The 19,526-nt window shown below is 45.7% G+C and overlaps 1 pseudogene; it reads left to right on the top strand.

The window, feature by feature from the left end:
• LOC136496465 (BOI-related E3 ubiquitin-protein ligase 1-like) overlaps window positions 1–13,737 on the top strand; it is an 82,756-nt pseudogene extending 69,019 nt beyond the window's left edge.
• The last annotated feature ends 5,789 nt before the right edge of the window (window positions 13,738–19,526 follow it).

The raw sequence follows: 19,526 nt of genomic DNA, 5'->3' as shown, positions 1-19,526 counted from the left end.
AATGCATGCATGGTGAGGACTGCCTAGTGCAGATGTTCACCGAGGGAATAGATGGAGGTTGTCGTTTCTTCAAATGCCCACGAGCATGGGTAATTGCTATTACTATTTGTTTCTTCAATATGTTTGTCTTGTATATCACTTATACGACATACTTTTTGTAGTCTTCCTTGGCCGAAGAAAACTATGGGTTCAGTAGGTGGGTCGATCCTCGACCTATTTATCCATATACGGAGTACATCTACTACCTACAAGACCGTATCTTCGATCTAGAAAGGGAAGTTAGCAGTGGTTACAAGGACGACGAACAGGATGACAACAATAATGGTGCCGATTCACAGGAGGCACTCTGTAATGATCCATATTGCACCTGCCCTAACCACAAGATAAAGGGGTCTCCCCCATCACCCCTGCCACCACCACCACCAACAACGGGAGGCTACTATGGAGAAGGTGCAACACAATTTGCTATGTGGCCACACTACTAGGATGACTTTATGTTTTTCTTGTGGAGAACCTCAGGTTGAATTACCTAAGGCATGTTAGGTTTAATTACCGAAGGCATGGTTTAATTACCTAAGGCATGTTAGGTTTAGTCAAAGAAAACTACGTACCCAGGTTCGGTATCTGTAGTCACATGCCATTTAATGTGTTTCGTGTGTTGATTTCTATAATGTCGTATGTCGTTAACTATTTTTTGCAGCACGTGTTCAAATGGAAATAAGTCTGTATCATTAAGCGGAATATTAAGACCATTGATAATGAAAACAACCACATAATGAATAAGTTCGATACTATGTCACATTACACAACATATTAATAGTATAACTAAGTGTCGACAGTAGACAAAGGGGCAAATGCACTTCCAAATCCTCAATCTGAAATGTACTGAGTAAGCAACTCATCATCCGAGTACCAGTCCTCTACTACAACCCTGTTGCTGTGGCTAGGCTCAACTGCGTTGATCTGACCTGCCTATCGCTTGTAGTAAGCGGCCTCCACTTCGTCTGCGGCCGCTGCGGCCTGAGTGAAGAACGCGTCGTCATCCTCCTCTGCCTGTAAGCCCGCCTCTGCTAGAGCGATGAGCTCGCTCAGTCTGCCAATATCGTCATCAGCCTCCTACGCCTGAATGCCCGCCTCTGCTAGAGAGATGAGCTCGCTCAGTCTGCCTGTGTCGTCCTCAGCCTCCTGCGCCTGTATGCCCGCCTCTGCTAGAGTAATGAGCTCACTCAGTCTGCCAGTGTCGTCCTCATCCTCGTCTCCATCATCACACAGCACAATCGGTGATTGAACGGTGTGACCAGCTCGTGATCTATGGGCATCTAACTTCTTATCCTCATACCTTGCACGAGCCACCTCTACAGCATGTTTCCCGCTGCAACCAATCCCTTGATGTATAAAATGCAATCAGTTAGCAACTCGATAATATTACATTTAAAACTAGGCAACGAAAAAAGGTTTTCAAGCACTCACTGGCACATAATGTAGCAACATGCTCGTTCAAGACCTGCATCTGTACTCTTGTCTCCTCCCTTGCCTCATTCCTTGCCCTCTCCTCCTCTAACGTCGTCCGCCTCTCCAATCCCCATTTGTTAAGCCCAACATCGATCGGGTTACAAATACCGCGCTGTCTAGCAAACTCACGCATCTTTTCTTTGTGATGTTTAACGAATAGGTTGACGTAGTCAGGTCCATATCCCCTCTTCCGTGCAATTACTTGCCTCTTCTTTAGTTCATCCAAGAACTTAGCTTGACCATCATAACATTCCCAACTGTATTTCCTAGTGCTCTGTTCAAAACAAATATTATATCATATATGTATTAGGAAAACAAACAAAATACGATTTCATGTTTACCAGAAATATAACGAACCTCATCATACTCAATCATATGGCCGCAATAATGACCTATTCCAAGCTCCGAAGGGACTAGGCTATAGTTGGATTTTACACCACATTCGCACATGACAGGAGGTGCTTTGTAGATTACCCGTTCTTTCTTCTTTTCCTTAACCCTCCGCGGTTCTTCCGGCCATTGGTTCTTAGGACCATACAACCACTCCTTGAAATGACACTTCGCCATTGAATACACCTAAATAATGAGACATTAGTACATAAACACATATAGCTCAAGATTTTAATACATACACTTTGCACTTACTTCATGCTTGTTTGGACACACAAACTCTAACGTATTCTCAGGGTTTATCATAGCTCGATCTCCGCAATCGCACAGAGGAGGTTCCTCGAGTCGTCTAACTATGGCTAGGTGCTTCTCCTTAGTCGTCATTGCCGGAGGGTTAGGGGGGGTGGAACCCACCGCTTGAAGTGCTCACGTGGATGTCTTCCTCTAAACCAATCGTCGAAAAAGAGGTACCTAGGATCAAACTTTTTTGCACCATCGATCCACTGAAAGAAAAAGCACCTCTCATGGTCCTACACAACGAGATTCCAATAATATATTAGTACCATACTTAAACAAATAAAGAAAAAGGATAGTACAAATAATTTCTTACATTAAACCGACTACATGTGTAGAAGCAATGCGCGGCTGTGTCCGGATGTTTCGATTGAAAAACATGGGCCGGGAAACCACAATCACAGTTAGGGACAGGAAGGTCAGGGGGAACGGGGGCATCTTTGCTAGACGCGTCGGGGTATAATTCTCGAGGACGACCCCGTTTTTGCCAAAACTCCTCCCGAAACATTTCTTGCATCTAACAAATAGGATGTAATTTAACAAACATAAATAAAAACATCACAACAAAATATCAATGAGAACCATAACTACAATCCAATCAATTTCGTTATAAGAACCAAAAGCAGTTAATATTATACCCTAAACCTAGGGTTTCTCATTTCATCCACAACAATAAACCCATAACATAACTACATGCGGCTTGGTTTGCTAGCATTTTCCACGCCTTGAAATGAACATACGGTTGTATAATACATATATTGAGGGATACAATGAAATCCTAAGTGATGACGATTCTTAGGTTCAAAAATCCGACTAATATGTACCGAATCTATGCGAGAAAAACAAGGAGGTGAGCGAGTATACCTTGCTCTCGAAGATCTACGGATCAAATCAAAGTTTTTAAGGTCCAATATGTCGATTCGTGAGGTAGGATGAAGTGGCGAGAAAAAAACCCGAGGAGAAAGAAGAGGAAGAACGCTCGGGGAAGAAGGCTGGGCTGGGGTTAAATGCAGGTAGCTCGGCGCCATTCACTCTGGCGTCGAGCTCGGCGCCAAGATCTACGGCGCCGAGCTCGGCGCTAGAGTGGATGGCGCAGAGCCCCTGACAGGCCATTTGCCCGTGCCCAGGACCTCGGCGCCAGTCACCGTGGCGTCGAGCTCGGCGTCACTCACTCTGGCGCCGAGCCAAGGGTCCATTTCTAAAATTGTTTCCGCCAGAGGTCTATTTGAGAGAAACTTTCGAAAAAAAGAGCCAAATAGTAAAAAATTCGGAGCTACGGACGACATAACTATATATACTACTCACTACAGGCAATGGAGGACCACGGCTGGCGCAGATGTCTACGACTCATATTCAATTGCTAGAAAACGAGAACTGATGAATGTCAAGACGTGACGCTGTGGTCTGGTCCCAACCGATCTGAAATTTTCTGTCACGAACGAACAAATTAAAAGGCACTTCTGTTGTGCTAATAATAAGTACTCTGAAAAACTATTTGATGAAACTCTCGGTTAGCGCTAAGCCTTTTTTTTTACTTAATAACTACCAGCTATTTAGATGAGCTATGACTAGTTTTACTAACTGGACTAAAAATTAGCTCAAATCAGTTGAGATTGGCTAGCTAGTTGACTAATAACTAGTTGAAAACTCCACTAAAGATAATTAGCCCACCTATTAGTAATCCTGTTTGTATGGGCTAATTATAGCTAATTTTTACCTAGCTAGCAGTTAGTCTTTTTATAAAAATGCCCTTAGACTTTCTTAAACAAAAATACAGTTTTTATAAAGAAAGGCCTTGTTTAGTTCCAAAAAGTTTTCCCAAAAAGTGCTACATTAGCCATCACATCGAATCTTGCGATACGTGCATGGAGCATTAAATGTAGACGAAAAAAACTAATTGCACAGTTTGGTTGGAAATCGCGACACAAACATTTTGAGCCTAATTAGTCCATGATTGAATATTAATTGCCAAATAAAAACGAAAGTGCTACAGTAGCCAAATTCCCAAATTTCACCCAACTAAACACAACCAAAATTGTTAAACGCCAAAATATGTTTCTACTGCTGCACGTAGTCTAGATTTTCCCCATCTGTGATCAAACCGTCTTTATTGAGAATGTTGTACTGGTAGAGGTCTAGTGGATGCATCTAATGACGGATAAGTGTTGGCACAAGCGTCAAGTAGAGGAACCTCATCTTTCTCCTCATCACTAAAAACGGCCCTACCTATTCTATGGCCAAGTTAGGGCACAAAAACTCAGTATGATAGAGGATCCATAGACGGGCGTTGCATCTTCTTCACGCACTACAACTAGGAACAGCGAGGGCCTTGCATGTCCTCCTATGCATCCCTATTCACCACCAAACATGACATCAAGGTGTCGACGTAAATTTATATTGATGGATCGTCGTTTCGTTCAAGTGCACGCCAAAGCATAATGTATTAGAGGCCCATTGTTGTCAACGATGGGAAGCTGAACAAGAATGCAATGCCAATGCAAGACTTTGAATATTGTCTAAAGGAATTGCTACCGCGAGACCTCCTTAAGTCACTGACAGGTTTAGAGGATCGTGGCTTTTGAGACCTGATGGTGGAGATGTCTTTGCCTCAAAGTGTTGCCTTCACAATATGTTGTTTCAGCTTATTCTCTCTCACAGAATACTATTGAATCAACCGAAATTAGCCGAAATCAGCTAAAACTATATCAGCCGATGGTGGAGATGTCTTTGCCTCGAAGTGTTGCCTTCACAATATTTGTTTTTATTCATGTTGTGAGTGATTGGGACCTAATGGCAGAGATTTCTTTGCCTCGTCTTTATGGCTCCGTTCGGCTGGCAGAATTTTGGCTGAAACTAGCTGAAAACACTGTTCTGGTTGAATTGTTGTGAGAGAAAAACACTGTTCCGGCTGAAAAAGAAATCGAACAAGCAGAATATGGGGTAACCGTTTGAGTTGTTTTTGTTTATATGTTGAGTTAATTACTAGATAGATGTTTGTTGGCAGAGTTTACAATAGTGCTATCTCCGTCTTAAAAAGAACATAATTTTACCATAGTGTTATGTTTTAGTACGTCAGATTTGACTAAATTTATATATAAAGATACTAATATTTATTATACGAAATACATACTATTAGATTCGTCGTGAAATATACTTTTATAACATATATATCTGATGCCATAAATATTAATATTTTTACTTATATATTTGATCAAACTTTAATCACTCTAACCGAGGATGTAATATTCTTTTTATGACCAATGTAGTATTATATTTGAAGACATGCCATCGGTGCAGCAATCTGTAGCAACCCCTATCAGCGCAGGCTTCTTCGGTGATTCCTGCCACTGCTGCCGTTGATACACTGGTACTGGGAGACTACAGGTCACAACTCACAACATCTGTAGCAACCCGTATCTGGCGGTACATTGTCGATCAGACGGGGGCCCTCTCTGACTGCTACCGCAATCTCCCCTGCTCGGCTGCTCCCACCCACCGCAGTACTGTGCCGCTGCACCTGCACGGCGCTTGCGCAGAAAAGTGAAAGGCATCCACGCCTACTACTAGCAGTAGCAGCGCTACTGCGCTAGCGTTACTACACATCCACCAAACGACAGGCGAATCAGAGGTGAATGCATGGCTGCATGCTGCATAGCCAGGCCGTGTAGCCGTGAAATTACATTTTTACCCCTCAAAAGTGTAGTGCAAGCCTGCCGCTGGACGGGACTCCAGTGGAACCGAGCAAGCAAATGAGTGGTCCAGACACTTTCATGTAGCTCCGGTCAGAATTTTGTTGAGCTGCGGCAGCTGCCAGCTAGCCCCAGTACTGTTCCTATATTAGGATAAATTTCAAACTCTAGACGTGCTTTTATTTGGAGAACGAGGGAGTACTCTTTATCTCATCAAATATTCATACACATATATAAAGTATCAAATATAAATTCAAAAAATAACTAATTGTATAGTTTAGTGACTAATTTGCGAGATAAATCTTTTAAACCTAATTAATTCATGATTTAATAAAGTGGTGCTACAGTAACACATGTGCTAATGATGGATTAATTAGGCTCAATAAATTTGTAGTACCCGACCACCCCTTGCGATATCACCGTATAACACCTGATGTGAACTTTACCCCCTTAATTTAAGCCAGGCCTGATGCGATGCGATGAAACATGATTCACGGACCTGGCAGGCGGGATTGGCATGCATTGCATGGATCGATCATCGGCATGGCAGTGGGTAAAAAGCTGTAGCACGTCGCGAGGAACGGAGGATGTGCAGGGGGGAGGGGACGGCATGCAACAGTGGAGGCAGCGTGGCGCCATATGGATCTGTAGCAGCACGAGCCCACGACTAACGCACAGCGCGACGCAGCACTGTAGTGATGGCTGTGCTCGGCAACGGCGCGGGTGCAGAACCGGATTGAATGGAGACTGATCTTTTTTTCTTTCTCTCTTTATTTTTCTTCTTTCCTCCACCTATTCTTCTCTTTCACTTTTTCCATATTTTCATTAATGCACCGGCTGTACCCCTTCCTTTAGATCGGCCCCTCCTTGGCATGCATGCAAATGATGCAAATCCTCCCGTACCCGTAGTCCCGTGGAAGCAGCACCAGGCCACCAGCGCCGCGAGACCCTGCCAATCAATACTGTGCTCGCGTCGTCTGCGCCATGCATGGTCCCCGGCGCGGCGGCCGGCCGTCTGTATGGTCGTCGGACGTCCGTTGCATTGCAGCTCAGCGCATCGCATCGCATCGCATCGTGATTATTGATGGACGGCGTTGGTGCCAGTGCCATCGGCCGACACGATCCTTATCACAGCATCATCAGCCATAGAGCCATAGAGGCAGAGGAGGACAGGACATTACTGTCTGTCACGCGCCACAGCGTGCTGCGCGTACGGCAGCCACGCAGCGGCACCGCGACCCGGAGCGGAGCACTGGAGCAGAGCATGGCACAGTCGATGGGCGACTGGCCGGGGCCGGGGCATCAATGGAGTGTGTCAAACGACTGCACGCATGCATTGATGCATGGCTCCTTTTCCTCTAGCTTGCTGCTGCTGGGCTACACTACACGACAGCGAACTCTGCGGGGGTGTTTGCATTCATCTCCTGAACTGAACTTTAGTCACGGTCTCGTAAGATCTTTGACACATGTATAAAGTATTAAATATAGATTAATTATAAAATTCAATGTATAAGACTGTTTGACGAGACGAATTTTTATGTCTAATTAGTTTATGATTTAATAATGTGGTGCTACAGTAACATATGCTAATAATAAATTAATTAGATTTAATAAATTCATCTCGCGTATTACTGCTATAATTTATTTTTTATTACTGGATCAAACACCCCGACCCGGTCGCAAAATAGGTTCGCCGTGACCCGGCCGACTGTCTATCGGACGGGAGATCGATGCCGATGCATCATGCATGCACTCGTAGTACTGCTAGCTTTTAAGCTTTGCACTGTGGTCTCTGGTTTGTGGCATCTGGCATGTGCAGGGTCTTACACTGATGCAGCAATATGGGCTCCCCGGCCGTACATATGCCCATACCGTGCATGCCCTGATATATAAACGCATGGCCAATGTACAGTACAAGTTATATATAACATGATTTTCCCCCTCGTGGAATTCTTATCTTATCTTATACTTTTATAAAGCTAAACCTCACTGGATATTTTCTCTCTGCATGTAAGATATCCATATTATTTTCCACTAAGTGTCCCACTAACTTGCAATCATTTCATGTAAGCTATCCATGTCATCCCTTATTAATTACAAAAAAATATCCAAATCATCTTTATTATGCAATACTTTTAATCTTTAATCTATTAACATAAAGTCATCTACATATACTATTTGTTTCATCACCTATCTTCTATAATGTGATCAAATATTCTATTGGTTTTTCTTCTGTTAGCTTACTGATTTTTATACTAGATCCGATATAATAAAATAATATACAAGTCAAATTCATATATATACACAGTGTACAAAATACCATATAAGTAATACTATATATAAAAAATTTATATTTAAGAAAATCCCTCGGCAACGCGCTGGACATGCTTCTAGTTTTACTAGTTATATAGGGCTCTAAACAGCACCCAACATTAATTCTCACAAAATCATTAGAAAAAAGTTCCTATAAAATCTTATGAAAATAAAAAACATCTAGTCATCAATTTATTAAGGTCAATCATTACTAGCAATAATAACGACTGTATCAATTAGTTTTTCTAAAAAATTACCCACCACTTCACTATGAAAATTAAAATTAAATAGCTACCCTTTACCAAAAATTCCTGTATTTTGTGTGCGTTTTCTGAGAACCTGAGCAACTCCAAGAACTTGGCAAATGAAGCCCCTATTTAAGCTTTTTGGGAAAAAGGAAAAAGACACAACTCCAACTTTTCGTGCTAGATAGAAACTCTGTATCTACCCCGGTTTCGCCTTTCATGCGACTATGCAGGGCTAGACCAGTGGATACCACTCCTTCCGTTCTAAATTATAAGACGTTTAGACTTTTCAAGATACATTGTTCACGTAGTGTATATCTAAATGTATATCAAAATCTATATATCTAGAAAAAATAAAACATCTTATATTTTGAAACGAAGGGAGTACTAAATAGTTATCATCGTCAAATAATAGCCAATTCTTTTTTTAAAGCGAATTATGATTGTTCATTCTGCCCTAACCTCCTCCTGACCAGTCCGACCTACCACTGGCCCGCTGTCTGGGTAGTGACATCTTTCTGTCCCTGCTGAGGTGGGGTTTTTAGTTTGTACTAGGATTTGTTTGGCTTGTGACCGCAGGTTGATGCAACTGAACCGTGGCCGTGCCAAAAATTTGACATCCATTTTGCTTGTTAAACATTTGGTATCAAAAGTTGCCGTTGAACACAACAGACAAACATATAGAAGTGTGGCACGCTAGAGATGCAGTCAGAAGCAAACAATGATCCCCTGATCGGAGTGAGTGCGGCACGCTAAACTTTTGGGTCGGCGAGTTTAGGACATAAACTAAACAGGCCGCTAGTTTCTAGGTTCCAGTATATTATAACCTTAAATAGCTTATATATATAATATTAAACATGCCCCATGAAACATGATGATCTGCGGTTTCACGTACGTGCACGGCATCTCCAATCCTTGAACGCTCGCTTGGCTGTTCTGGAGAGCCGCGGGCGCGTGGCGTCAAGAGCGAGCTACCTTCAACTGAAAACTCAGTTATATATAAAAAAAAAAAGCAAACTCATAGTTGAATGGTTTTTCTCTCCGCCTGTCCGGACTCTGGCAAAGCTAGGCAGCGGCTAAAATTTGTTCGGGCGACCCATGTGCCGTTGAAACTTGAAACTGCATTTCTGACGTCTAAGAAAATTTGCTTGGTTAGTTGCTGTGGACCGGATCGGCATCCGACCCAATCATCCAGGGTGAACTTTCCTCTTTTCATGTGTGGGAGGCCGGCTTTTCCACCGCCCCGATCGATCGATCCAACCATGAAACTTGTGCTTAGCAATTTAATTATCTCTTCATTCACGTCCTCTAGGGAAGACTTTGACTGACCAGCCGTTTAGGAGTTTAGGTATGGTCATTCATTCACATTCAATTACCAGGACGAGTTGGTGATTGGCAACAATCAGTCCAGGTAGCTATATACTGTGCGATGGTGATTCATGACCAGCGAGCTTCCAGACGAGGACCGAGGGCGGTTAAAACTGGAGAAAATTGCTTCATTGAACTTAAAATTTATACTAATCCATTCATTGCCATTGAAAAAAATTGTTCGCGCAGCATGGGGATCCAGGAATGAATGGTCCATACAAAATATGAATACTCACCATGTCGCAAGCTCTTTCCCCGTCTTCCTAGCCAGAAAATTTTGTATCAACATTGACGTCTATAAATGGAAACCGTTAAATAGAACGTGTTGATTCTAACAATCATGGTCAAAATTAGACGATTTTCTGAAGAAAATTTTGCATCAACATTAACGTCTATAAAGGGAAAACAATTAAACCGAACGCGTTGATTCCAACAATCGTGGTCTAAATTAGACAACTTTCTGGGCCAAGGAACATGTTTTGACGGTTGGTATTTGTTAGGAATCTTATTACGACCGACCTACAGATAAATCACCAAACGTACGGATACCGTTGTAGCTTCAACCTACAGATAAATCACCAAACGTACGGATACCGTTGTAGTTTTCACCTAAGAGCATTCCATGGAGCACGTGTGTGTATCTAAGGTTCTAGCTACATCCAAGGACAATAAGATGATAGGTGTGGGTAGAGAGGATAACTATGGGTTAGAATTAAGTTAACGATAAGGATCACTCTTAATTTTCTTACTTAGGCATCGATCTCGACTTTGTGGGTGCTGCCCTAAGGTCTGAGTCAGCACTGCAGCCCCCTGCCGATCGGGGCGTGTGGTCAGCCAAGGTGGGTGACGCCTTGGCTGTGGGTCGAGCTCATCTACCTCCCACCCCCGCCTGGCATGCAGTCTCTAGAGAAGACGACGCCATCCTCCTCTCGCACCCGTGCCCCTTGGCCCCCTTTCTCCACGAAGCCTCATAATCGTTGATAACCATGGTTTGCAAGAAAGTATTTTGTACGTACATATATTTTTGTCACCGAATCTTAAAGCAAGATTAGCTAGTGCTAATCGCCTAATCCTCGCTTATCCGAACATCATCACATCTAACTACACCCTCCACCTATATACGGCCTGTTCGCTTGCTCGTATACGATCGCGGATTATAAGCTGGAACAATATTTTTCTCTCACACCAAATCAGCAACAGTAAATAATCCTACGATCGTTTACGACGAAACGAACAGTCTGATAGCAGATGTGTATGTAGATAGGTGTGAGTGTGAAGACTGGGCCACCCCAACCCATCCAGTCCAGTCATATCTATCCAGCCGGACCACCACCTATAACGCCACATTCACATTTCACGCCCCTATATATCGCGGTAAGCCGGTAGTACACGGATCGGATATCACTACCACAGAAACGCAGTAATACAGACATCACATCACACAAACTTGCTCGCATGGAGTGCCTGTCGCCTTTCCACCCAAGGCCACCAGTCCCCACACGGCCCGGCCCGGCCCGGTTCAGAACGCGACGCTTTCGTCGTCGTGCACTCGTGCTCCCAAGTCCCAACGCCTCAGCCGGGGTCCGTCGTCAATCATCATGGTTTCGCGCGACCACGAGCCATGGCCGTATATATGCTATGCACGCCTCTCGCAGCACCCTCACTGGTCACTTCCATGCCCGTTCTAACCAAAAATTCACCATCCACTTCCACTTCCACTTCCTTAGTTCCTACCCAACACCCCTTTACTTCGCTTTGCGTTGGCGCCATGGCCGTGCAGGCGCGCCACCTCTCACACTCCCACGCCTTCTTCCACGACCCCCACGCCTTCAGCTTCAGGTAAGCAGCACGCCGTCAGCTTCCTTCGCTTTCTTCTCTTCTGTCTTCTGAGCCTATAATCAGCGTATCTAATCTTGCACGCTCTGCCGCAGTGCTATGGAGGATGCGGCGGTGGCTGGCACGGCTGCTGTTGGACGACTACGGAGGGTGCGCGCCGGCGGCGGCGCCAGGGACCGGGGACACGACGACGGTGCTCCGCGACTTCCCGCGCGCCGACCTCGCGTGCGATTACGCTTTCGAGCCGAGGAAGCGGCCGCGCGTTGCGGCGGGGCGGTTCTCGGAGGATCAGAGCGTGGTGGTAATGCGCCCGCCGGCGGCGCAGGTGGGCGACTTGCAGGGCAGAGTGCTGGGCTCCGGCGCGGCGTCCAGCAGCGGGAGGTGGGACAATGGCGCGAGCGTCTCGCAGTCGCAGTTGCAGGGCCTCCTCCTGTCGAGGCTGTACCACCAGGACGTGGAGATCGACGCGCTCGTAAGACTCGAGGTATGCTACGCACACGGCCGGGATTGCTTGATCGACAGGCAATCTTTCACCGTGGTGGTGGTTGATCGCTGATCGGCATCGGCTGCTTGATTCGATGCTTAATTGGTGGGGTGGTGTTTGATCGGAATTCCTGTGAACCGTGTCCCCACAGAGCGAGAGGATCCGAGCGGGGCTGGAGGAGGCGCGGCGGAGGCACGCGCGGGAGCTGCTGGCCGCCGTGGAGCGCGCCGCGTTGGGGCGGGCGCGCGCCGCGGAGGCCGAGCTGGAGCGGGCGCGCCGCCGCAACGCGGATTCTGGAGGAGAAGGCCCGGCAGATGGGCGCCGAGTGCCAGGCGTGGATAGGCGTCGCCAAGAGCCACGAGGCCGTCGCCGCCGGCCTCCGCGCCACCCTCGACCAGCTGCTGCTGCAGTCGCCCTGCGCCTGCGCGGCGGCCGTCTCCGTTAACGAGGGTGCGGCGGCGGAGGACGCGCAGTCGTGCTGCTTTGAGGCGCTGGCCGCCGACGCCGACGCCGCGTCCAACGAGGCCGCCGCAGCGTCGTCGTCTTGCAGTTGCAAGGCGTGCGGCGGCGGCGACGCGTGCGTGCTGCTGCTCCCGTGCCGGCACCTGTGCCTGTGCCGCGCGTGCGAGGCCGCCGTGGACGCGTGCCCCGTCTGCTCTGCCGCCAAGAACGCCTCGCTCCATGTCCTGCTCTGCTGAAGCCTACAACGTCTAGCGTTCGAGCACGCCACGCCGATGAGCATGGAAGGGAAGCCAAGGCCTTTGTCCGAGAAGCTGCCTGCTGCTCTCCACGACGGCACGAACGCGTCAGTCTGTTCTCACCTTCCGCAGTTGGATCACTCGATCAAGCAAGGGGCAAATCACACAACTGCAATCTCGAAAGCTGGAAAGGAGCTGGTTAACAACCCGGCAAAAATGAAGTGCAAGCAAATCTTGTGCGACGAGCTTACAGTGCGACAAGCCGACAAGCACCGCTGATACGGGAAATCTGGCAATGGCAACAAGTTTTGTGTGCAGACACAGTTGGGATCAGGAGTCACGCAGCAGAGGGCCCGCCCAGGTGTAGTTTCAACTCTGATTGAGACTTCAGACAAGTGGTTTACTGGAGGCGTTCGTTTCGTGCAGGATCAATCGTTCCGGCGTGGCAAAACTCTGCTTGCTAAAGCTGCTATGCTACGGGCGCGAGCGAACACTGGTGCTCCAAGGAGTTCGGTTGAGTACGACGATGAAGGCGTTGCTGGAACGCAAATGCCACAGGTTCTGAAATGGTTAAAGGGCCAAAACTGCTGCAGAAATGAGTCTGGCAAAGAGACTTGATGTTATACGACTAAGAAAATGTCCTAGAAAATTTGATATTTTAATTCTTGGACAATAGATTTCGGTCATATTAGTTTGAGATTGTGGCCAATGAGTTTCTTACATAGTATGGATCATCTTTAATAGATAGGGTACATGGTATTTTTGTTGAGCACTAATATGTTCTAATTGCCTGGAGCTGGCATGCAGCGAAACACTTGATTTTTGACTCCTACTACTTGGTAAACAGACGTTCTGATCTCTGTAGCGATGCCCTCGGAAATGGAGCCATAACTAGGGACTTTGTCTCGGAACTATTTCCTCAGCATCTATCGCCATTCTTTCTTTTGGGGAGTAGTATATACTATACTACTAGCATTTGGCACCTTCGCTTCGCTGAAAAAACAAGCAAAAATATTGTTCCGATTAATTTGGTGTGAAAGTAAAACACTGTTTCGATTGATTTGTTGTGAGAGAAAAACACTGTTCCGGCTAAAAAAAACAAGTTGAAAAAGACAGATTATAAAAAAAGTGAACAGAGCCCACATCTTGGCTCTATACATGTCCATGTATTATGTGTCGTCTTCGTACTGAAAAGACGAATTATAAGAGAAATGAACAGGGCCCACATCTTGGCTCTATGCATGTCCATGTATTATGTGTCGTCTTCATACCATTTCCCCGCGCCGCCAACGAGTTCTTCAATTCTTTTTTCCCCCCGTAGAAGATACTTGATCATTTTTGGTAATGGCCATAATATTCCTCTTATTCATTTGAAATGTATTGGGTTTCAATTAGATACATACACAGGCCGTACAAAAAGGTGCACCACAAGTTCACCATTCGATAGGTATTTTGTCTTTTTTTCTATAACACAGCCCCGTTCGTTTCGCTGAAAAAAACAAGGCGAAACACTGTTCCGGCTGATTTGTTGTGAGAGAAAAATACTGTTTCGGCTGAAAAAAACAAGTCGAAAAAGACAGATTATAAGAGAAGCGAACAGAGCCACAATTGAAGTTGAGTTATTTGATGTTTGCCGAGATAAATGCCATCGACTATCTCTAGAGATTATTTCACTAGGGTCTCTCATTGAAACCTTTAATTTCATATTCGCTGCAACAATGAGATGTTGTCATTGAAACGGCCTTCGTTGCAATGTGGTTCATATCAAACCACTAATAGTTCGTGTGGATATAGAGACCCGGATGTCTATCCATTATCTAAAAAAAATCAAACCACTCATAGACGGCGGCCCATAAATAATTTGGATGGTCTAAATACAGCAGGTCTGATAGATTCATACTTAAATGGTTGCATGTGAACCATTCCCTCAGTAGTAAAGGTGGAAATGGATATGCATGAATAATATCCGATAAAACATATAATACAGATATCCATGCATGTTCCGTCTATTTTTGAAATGATTGAATTCAAAATTCGCTTTTCAGCATTTTTATGATTCTTGTTTGAAATAAATGTGGATGTGGATGGATATCTGACATTACTAATATTGATATAGAATAAAGCACCTATCTAAACCATGCTTTAAATATACTATAATTTTTTGGTATATTTATTTGTGTGAATTATTTTTTAATACATTAGTCATTTATTGATGAAAATTATTTATGTATGCTATGATTCACAATATTTATAGACCTGCCTATTGCTATAGTATTTAAGTATAAAATATTTATCGATAAATATTTTATTCTCGATGGACCATCTTTATCTACATGTGGTATACACTCATATTTTGATCCCTACGTGCATGATGATTTCGTAGTCCCAAAACCATCAATAGATCAAGCAAATGGATAGTTGCTATCACCCACTTAGAGTAGATATCTACATGCGAATTCGAATTCAAACTATCCGAATTTGTATTTGTACTTAAAAGTATTCAAGTTCATATTGAAAATATGGATCTCTAACTAAAATTAGCTATACTTGGTTCAAATCCCCTACTACTCAATAGGGTCTCGCTGAAACAGAACACTTTAAACATATTATATGTCAAGGTTTGGAAAAAAGAAAGAGTTCCACCCAAATTATAGCTTTTGGAGGGTTTCCTTCACAATTTATAACTTATAGAGATGTGTTGGCCTAATACAGGTGTAACATTATTAAGTTATTAATGTTGGAAAACTGGCGGTGGTTTCCAACAGACGGAACGCAAAGCCTTCGCCTAGTCGAGTGTTCCGGGTGAAGGTAAGAGGAGTGGAACGTGGGCTCAGGCCCAGTTAGGGTTTCATAAATACTCTCACCAACCAACCCTTTATAGGACCTGCTATCTTTTATAGGGCACTGTTTGCTATCGCTCCATATTACAACTTTATCCTCTATAGTACATTCCCAGAATATTCCTACTGCTGATACAAGTTGCCTTGGGGCAATTTGGGTATCTTCATCTTCAACCGCATCTGCTCGTTGGGTCCATTACCGCTGAGCCCGTTAGCGGCCCACGGCCCTGCATCGCCACCCCGTAGGTGCTCCTTTGGTGCCTAGAGCCTCCGCCTGGGGTGCCTTTCGTCGGGGCCTTCGCGTTGTCACCTGGTCTGTGCCCTCCGCTTATGCCGAGCCTCAGCCTTCACTCGCATTCGGGTGCCTTCGCCGTGGTTGCCGGGCCTTCGCCCAAAGCGGCCGACTGGGCGAAGGCTTCCATCTTCTTTCCCACCATGTTGCTCATAAAATTCGTTATCCGTCAGTTCTTATTGTTGTTGCGAACCTTGGCCTCCGTGACTCACAACTGTGTCCCAACAGTTCCCCCCTTGAGGGCATGGTCTGATGCTGACGGGCCTTGTCCTCAAAATCTGGTTCTCAGGTTCTAAGGCATAGAGGCTTCCCCCCTTTCCCCCCTGGATCGCCTGGATCAGATCGTTGCGTTGGTGATGTGTCATTACCTAATTCGCCATGGTGGCTCTAGAACCAACGCGTTTTCGAACGGATATGACCATTGGCTCTGGAAGTTGAAACGGTAGGGCGGGGGCTATATAAGGGGGTGGTAGGTGAAGGCTTCCTCATCACCATCGCTTTCGCTACAGTCACTTTCTAAGTTGTTTCTTCTTTGCTTAACCTTTGCTTAGTTGTCACTTTGCCTTCGCTTCCTATTGTTCTTGCTAAATCCTAGAAGTGGCTTTGCCAGTTATTCCTCCTCCCCATTGGGCTACTTTCTTCGGTCCATATCGCCGTCTTCTCGGCATTAAAGCAAGTGGATGATCTGCACGCTTTGAGGAGTGTATGATTGTCAGTGCAGAGGCATTGGGGCTTGAGGAGGATCTTTCTAGAGTTGAGGCCTCCGTCGCTGATTTGATGACCGCTGAGGAGGCAGGGGACATGGCTGGCCTATCTAGGACATGGGATTCTGGGCCTTCGCTGATGATGAAGGACATGATAGAGGAGTTGAGTAAATTAGGCTGCTTTGCTGAGGCTAAGGTGAAGCCTCCGCAAGGGGAGACGATTCCTAAACCGCAAGCCACTCATGCCATGGTCTTCAAGAACTTTTTACTTTGTAGCCTTTGCTTCCTAGCAGCGTGCTTCCTTCGCCAAGTCTTGGAAGCATTCGAGGTACAGTTGCATCATCTTACTCCCAACGGTATTGTTACTTTGATTAAGTTCTACTAGGTCTGCTTGTCTTATGGTGTGGAGCCCAACGTTGGTACTTTCTACTGAGTACTACGAGCTCCTAGTGCCAGCCTAAACGGGTTGGCGAAGGCCAGTTGGTAGCTTAGTATGGGAGCTGCGCTTTCATGCCCAAGAGGAATCAGAAGAGGGAGAAGTTGGAAATTTCTTTTGCTTAGAAGAACAAGTGGAACAAGGACTAGATGCAGTATTGGTTCTATGTTAGGACCAGCGGCATGACCTCTACGGATGGTGAAGGGAAAAAACACACCCGTTACCCATTGGCATCCATGATGACCCTGATGAAGCCTTCGACTCAAGGAACTCTGGGTCTGGGGACTTTTGAGGGGCACAAAGCCTACGATAAGGCTTTTGCCTTAGCCTATCGGTACTCTAGAGGCCAGGATTTGGTGGAAGAAATAGTGGTAGCTAATTGCTGGCCGCTTGGTAGGAATAGACCCACCATGACTATTGAGATGGTCAACCTTCCTGTCTTTGATGAAGGTGTTGGGGTTCCATTCCCTAGGTTTGGCTTTTAGCCTAAGGAAGGTCGTGCTGCTGAAAAGGTTGTGAAGTCTATAGAGGCGAGGGACTCGAGAGATACTCGCCGAGATGTCTGATAAGGAGTATTTGGCCACGCAGGGCCATCGCTAGGCACGATGCCCCGTCTTAATCATGTTTTTGAGGAGTTTGGGATTCATCATGAGGAGCATGATGTGCCTACGAAGGTACACAAGTCGCTGGAAGATAAGGCTAGGAAGCTAATGTAGACATGACTGGCTAACTGAGGCTAAGAAGAGGAAGGGTACTGGTGTGCCTAAGGTCATTAGTAAAAAATAGAAGACCGCTGCTACCTTTGTTGCTGCCTCCGCATCTGCCTCCGCTAAGGCTGATGAGGAGGTTACGAAGAATGTTGGAGGCCGCTCGGCTTTCGCGGATGCTGGGATGGATGGTGAACATTCTACCACCTCTATAGATCTTGGTGATGATGACTTTATTGACACCACCCTTGAAGGAATGGGCGGTGGCCCTGCTGCTAAAGCCTCCATCGTGGTGCCTATGCCCGATGTTTTGGGTGATGACTCTTCCGGCTCCGAGGGCAAAGGTACCAGTAGTGGCAATGCTTCTCTGCCGAGAGAAGGGGAGGCCTCTAACACTGACCGTTGCCGTCCTATGGTTGGTCTTGTGGAGGTGTATGAGGATGAGGTGGAGACGAGTTCTCCAGCTGCTCCATTCTAGAGCATGGCATTTTAGGACACAAGTCATCACACCGAGGATGCTGGTGGCTCAGATGTTGTTCTGAGCCCTTTGCATCTAGGTGCGTTGCCTTTTAACTTTGTTTTTCCTTGTTGTTTGTGTTTTTTAGTTTTATCAGGAATTGACTTATTTTGATTGTTTCAGCGGGTTTGATGAAGGCCCTTGGGAACCCCGACGCAAACCCTAATGATCCTTTGGGTGTGGATCTCGCTCGGAACGGTTTCGGAGGACCTTCGAGGCCTATGCTTATGGGTGCTACTCCTCACCCATCTGCCCTGGTGAAAGGTCCTAAATGGCTAGAGGGGGTGAATAGCCTATTAAAAATTTTCTACAAACACACTAGAGCAAGTGGTTAGTAACCTAAATGGCGAAATGTAATTTTGCTCTAGCTCTACAAGGGTTGTAAGCCACCTATGCAACAATTCTAGTTGCTATGATCACTAGGCACAAACAATGGCTATGCCACTACTCACTAGGAGCTCTCAACAAGTCAACACTAAAGAGCTCCACTAGGTGATACTAAACTAGAAAGCAAGACAAGCTCTCAAAACTAATTACACTAAAGAGCTTGACAACTAGTTTGCAAGGAATGTAAAAGAGTAAGTATGGTGATTATACCATCGCGTCGAGGAATGAACCAATCACAAGATGAACACCAATTGAATCACTGGGAGAATGCCAAAGGGCAAGAGACAACTAATTTTTCTCCTGAGGTTCATGTGCTTGCCGACACGCTAGTCCCTGTTGTGTCGACCAACACTTGGTCATTCAGGTGGCTAATAGCTATCACACACCTAGCCCACCACTAAGAGGCGCCGCAAGAACTTACCCACAAGTGAGGTAGCTTAATGACACGAGCAATTTACTAGAGTTGCCTTTGGCGCTCCGCCTAGGAAGGCACAAGACCCCTCACAAGCAACCGATTGAGGCCCGAAGATAATCACCAACTCCACTTAATGATCCTCCAATCACCGAGCCGTCTAGGTGTCGGCAAACACCAAGAGTAACAAGCTCACAACCAGCCTAAATCACCCAACTAGTGCCACAAGATGATGCAACTCAATGCAATGCACTAGAGGTCCCTCCAATCGCACTCAAGATGATGAAATCAAGTGAACAAATGAGTGGAGTGTGTTGCTCAGCTTCCAAAGAGGTGTGCACAAGTGTATGAGGTGCCAAGAGAGTGGCCTAGGCCGGCCACACCCTCTATTTATAGCCACAT

Source organism: Miscanthus floridulus, chromosome 12, assembly GCF_019320115.1.
Source record: "Miscanthus floridulus cultivar M001 chromosome 12, ASM1932011v1, whole genome shotgun sequence".
NCBI classification, from domain to species: Eukaryota; Viridiplantae; Streptophyta; class Magnoliopsida; order Poales; family Poaceae; genus Miscanthus; species Miscanthus floridulus.
The sequence above is the reverse complement of the archived record's forward strand: the minus strand, read 5'-3'. Positions and strand labels throughout refer to the sequence as shown.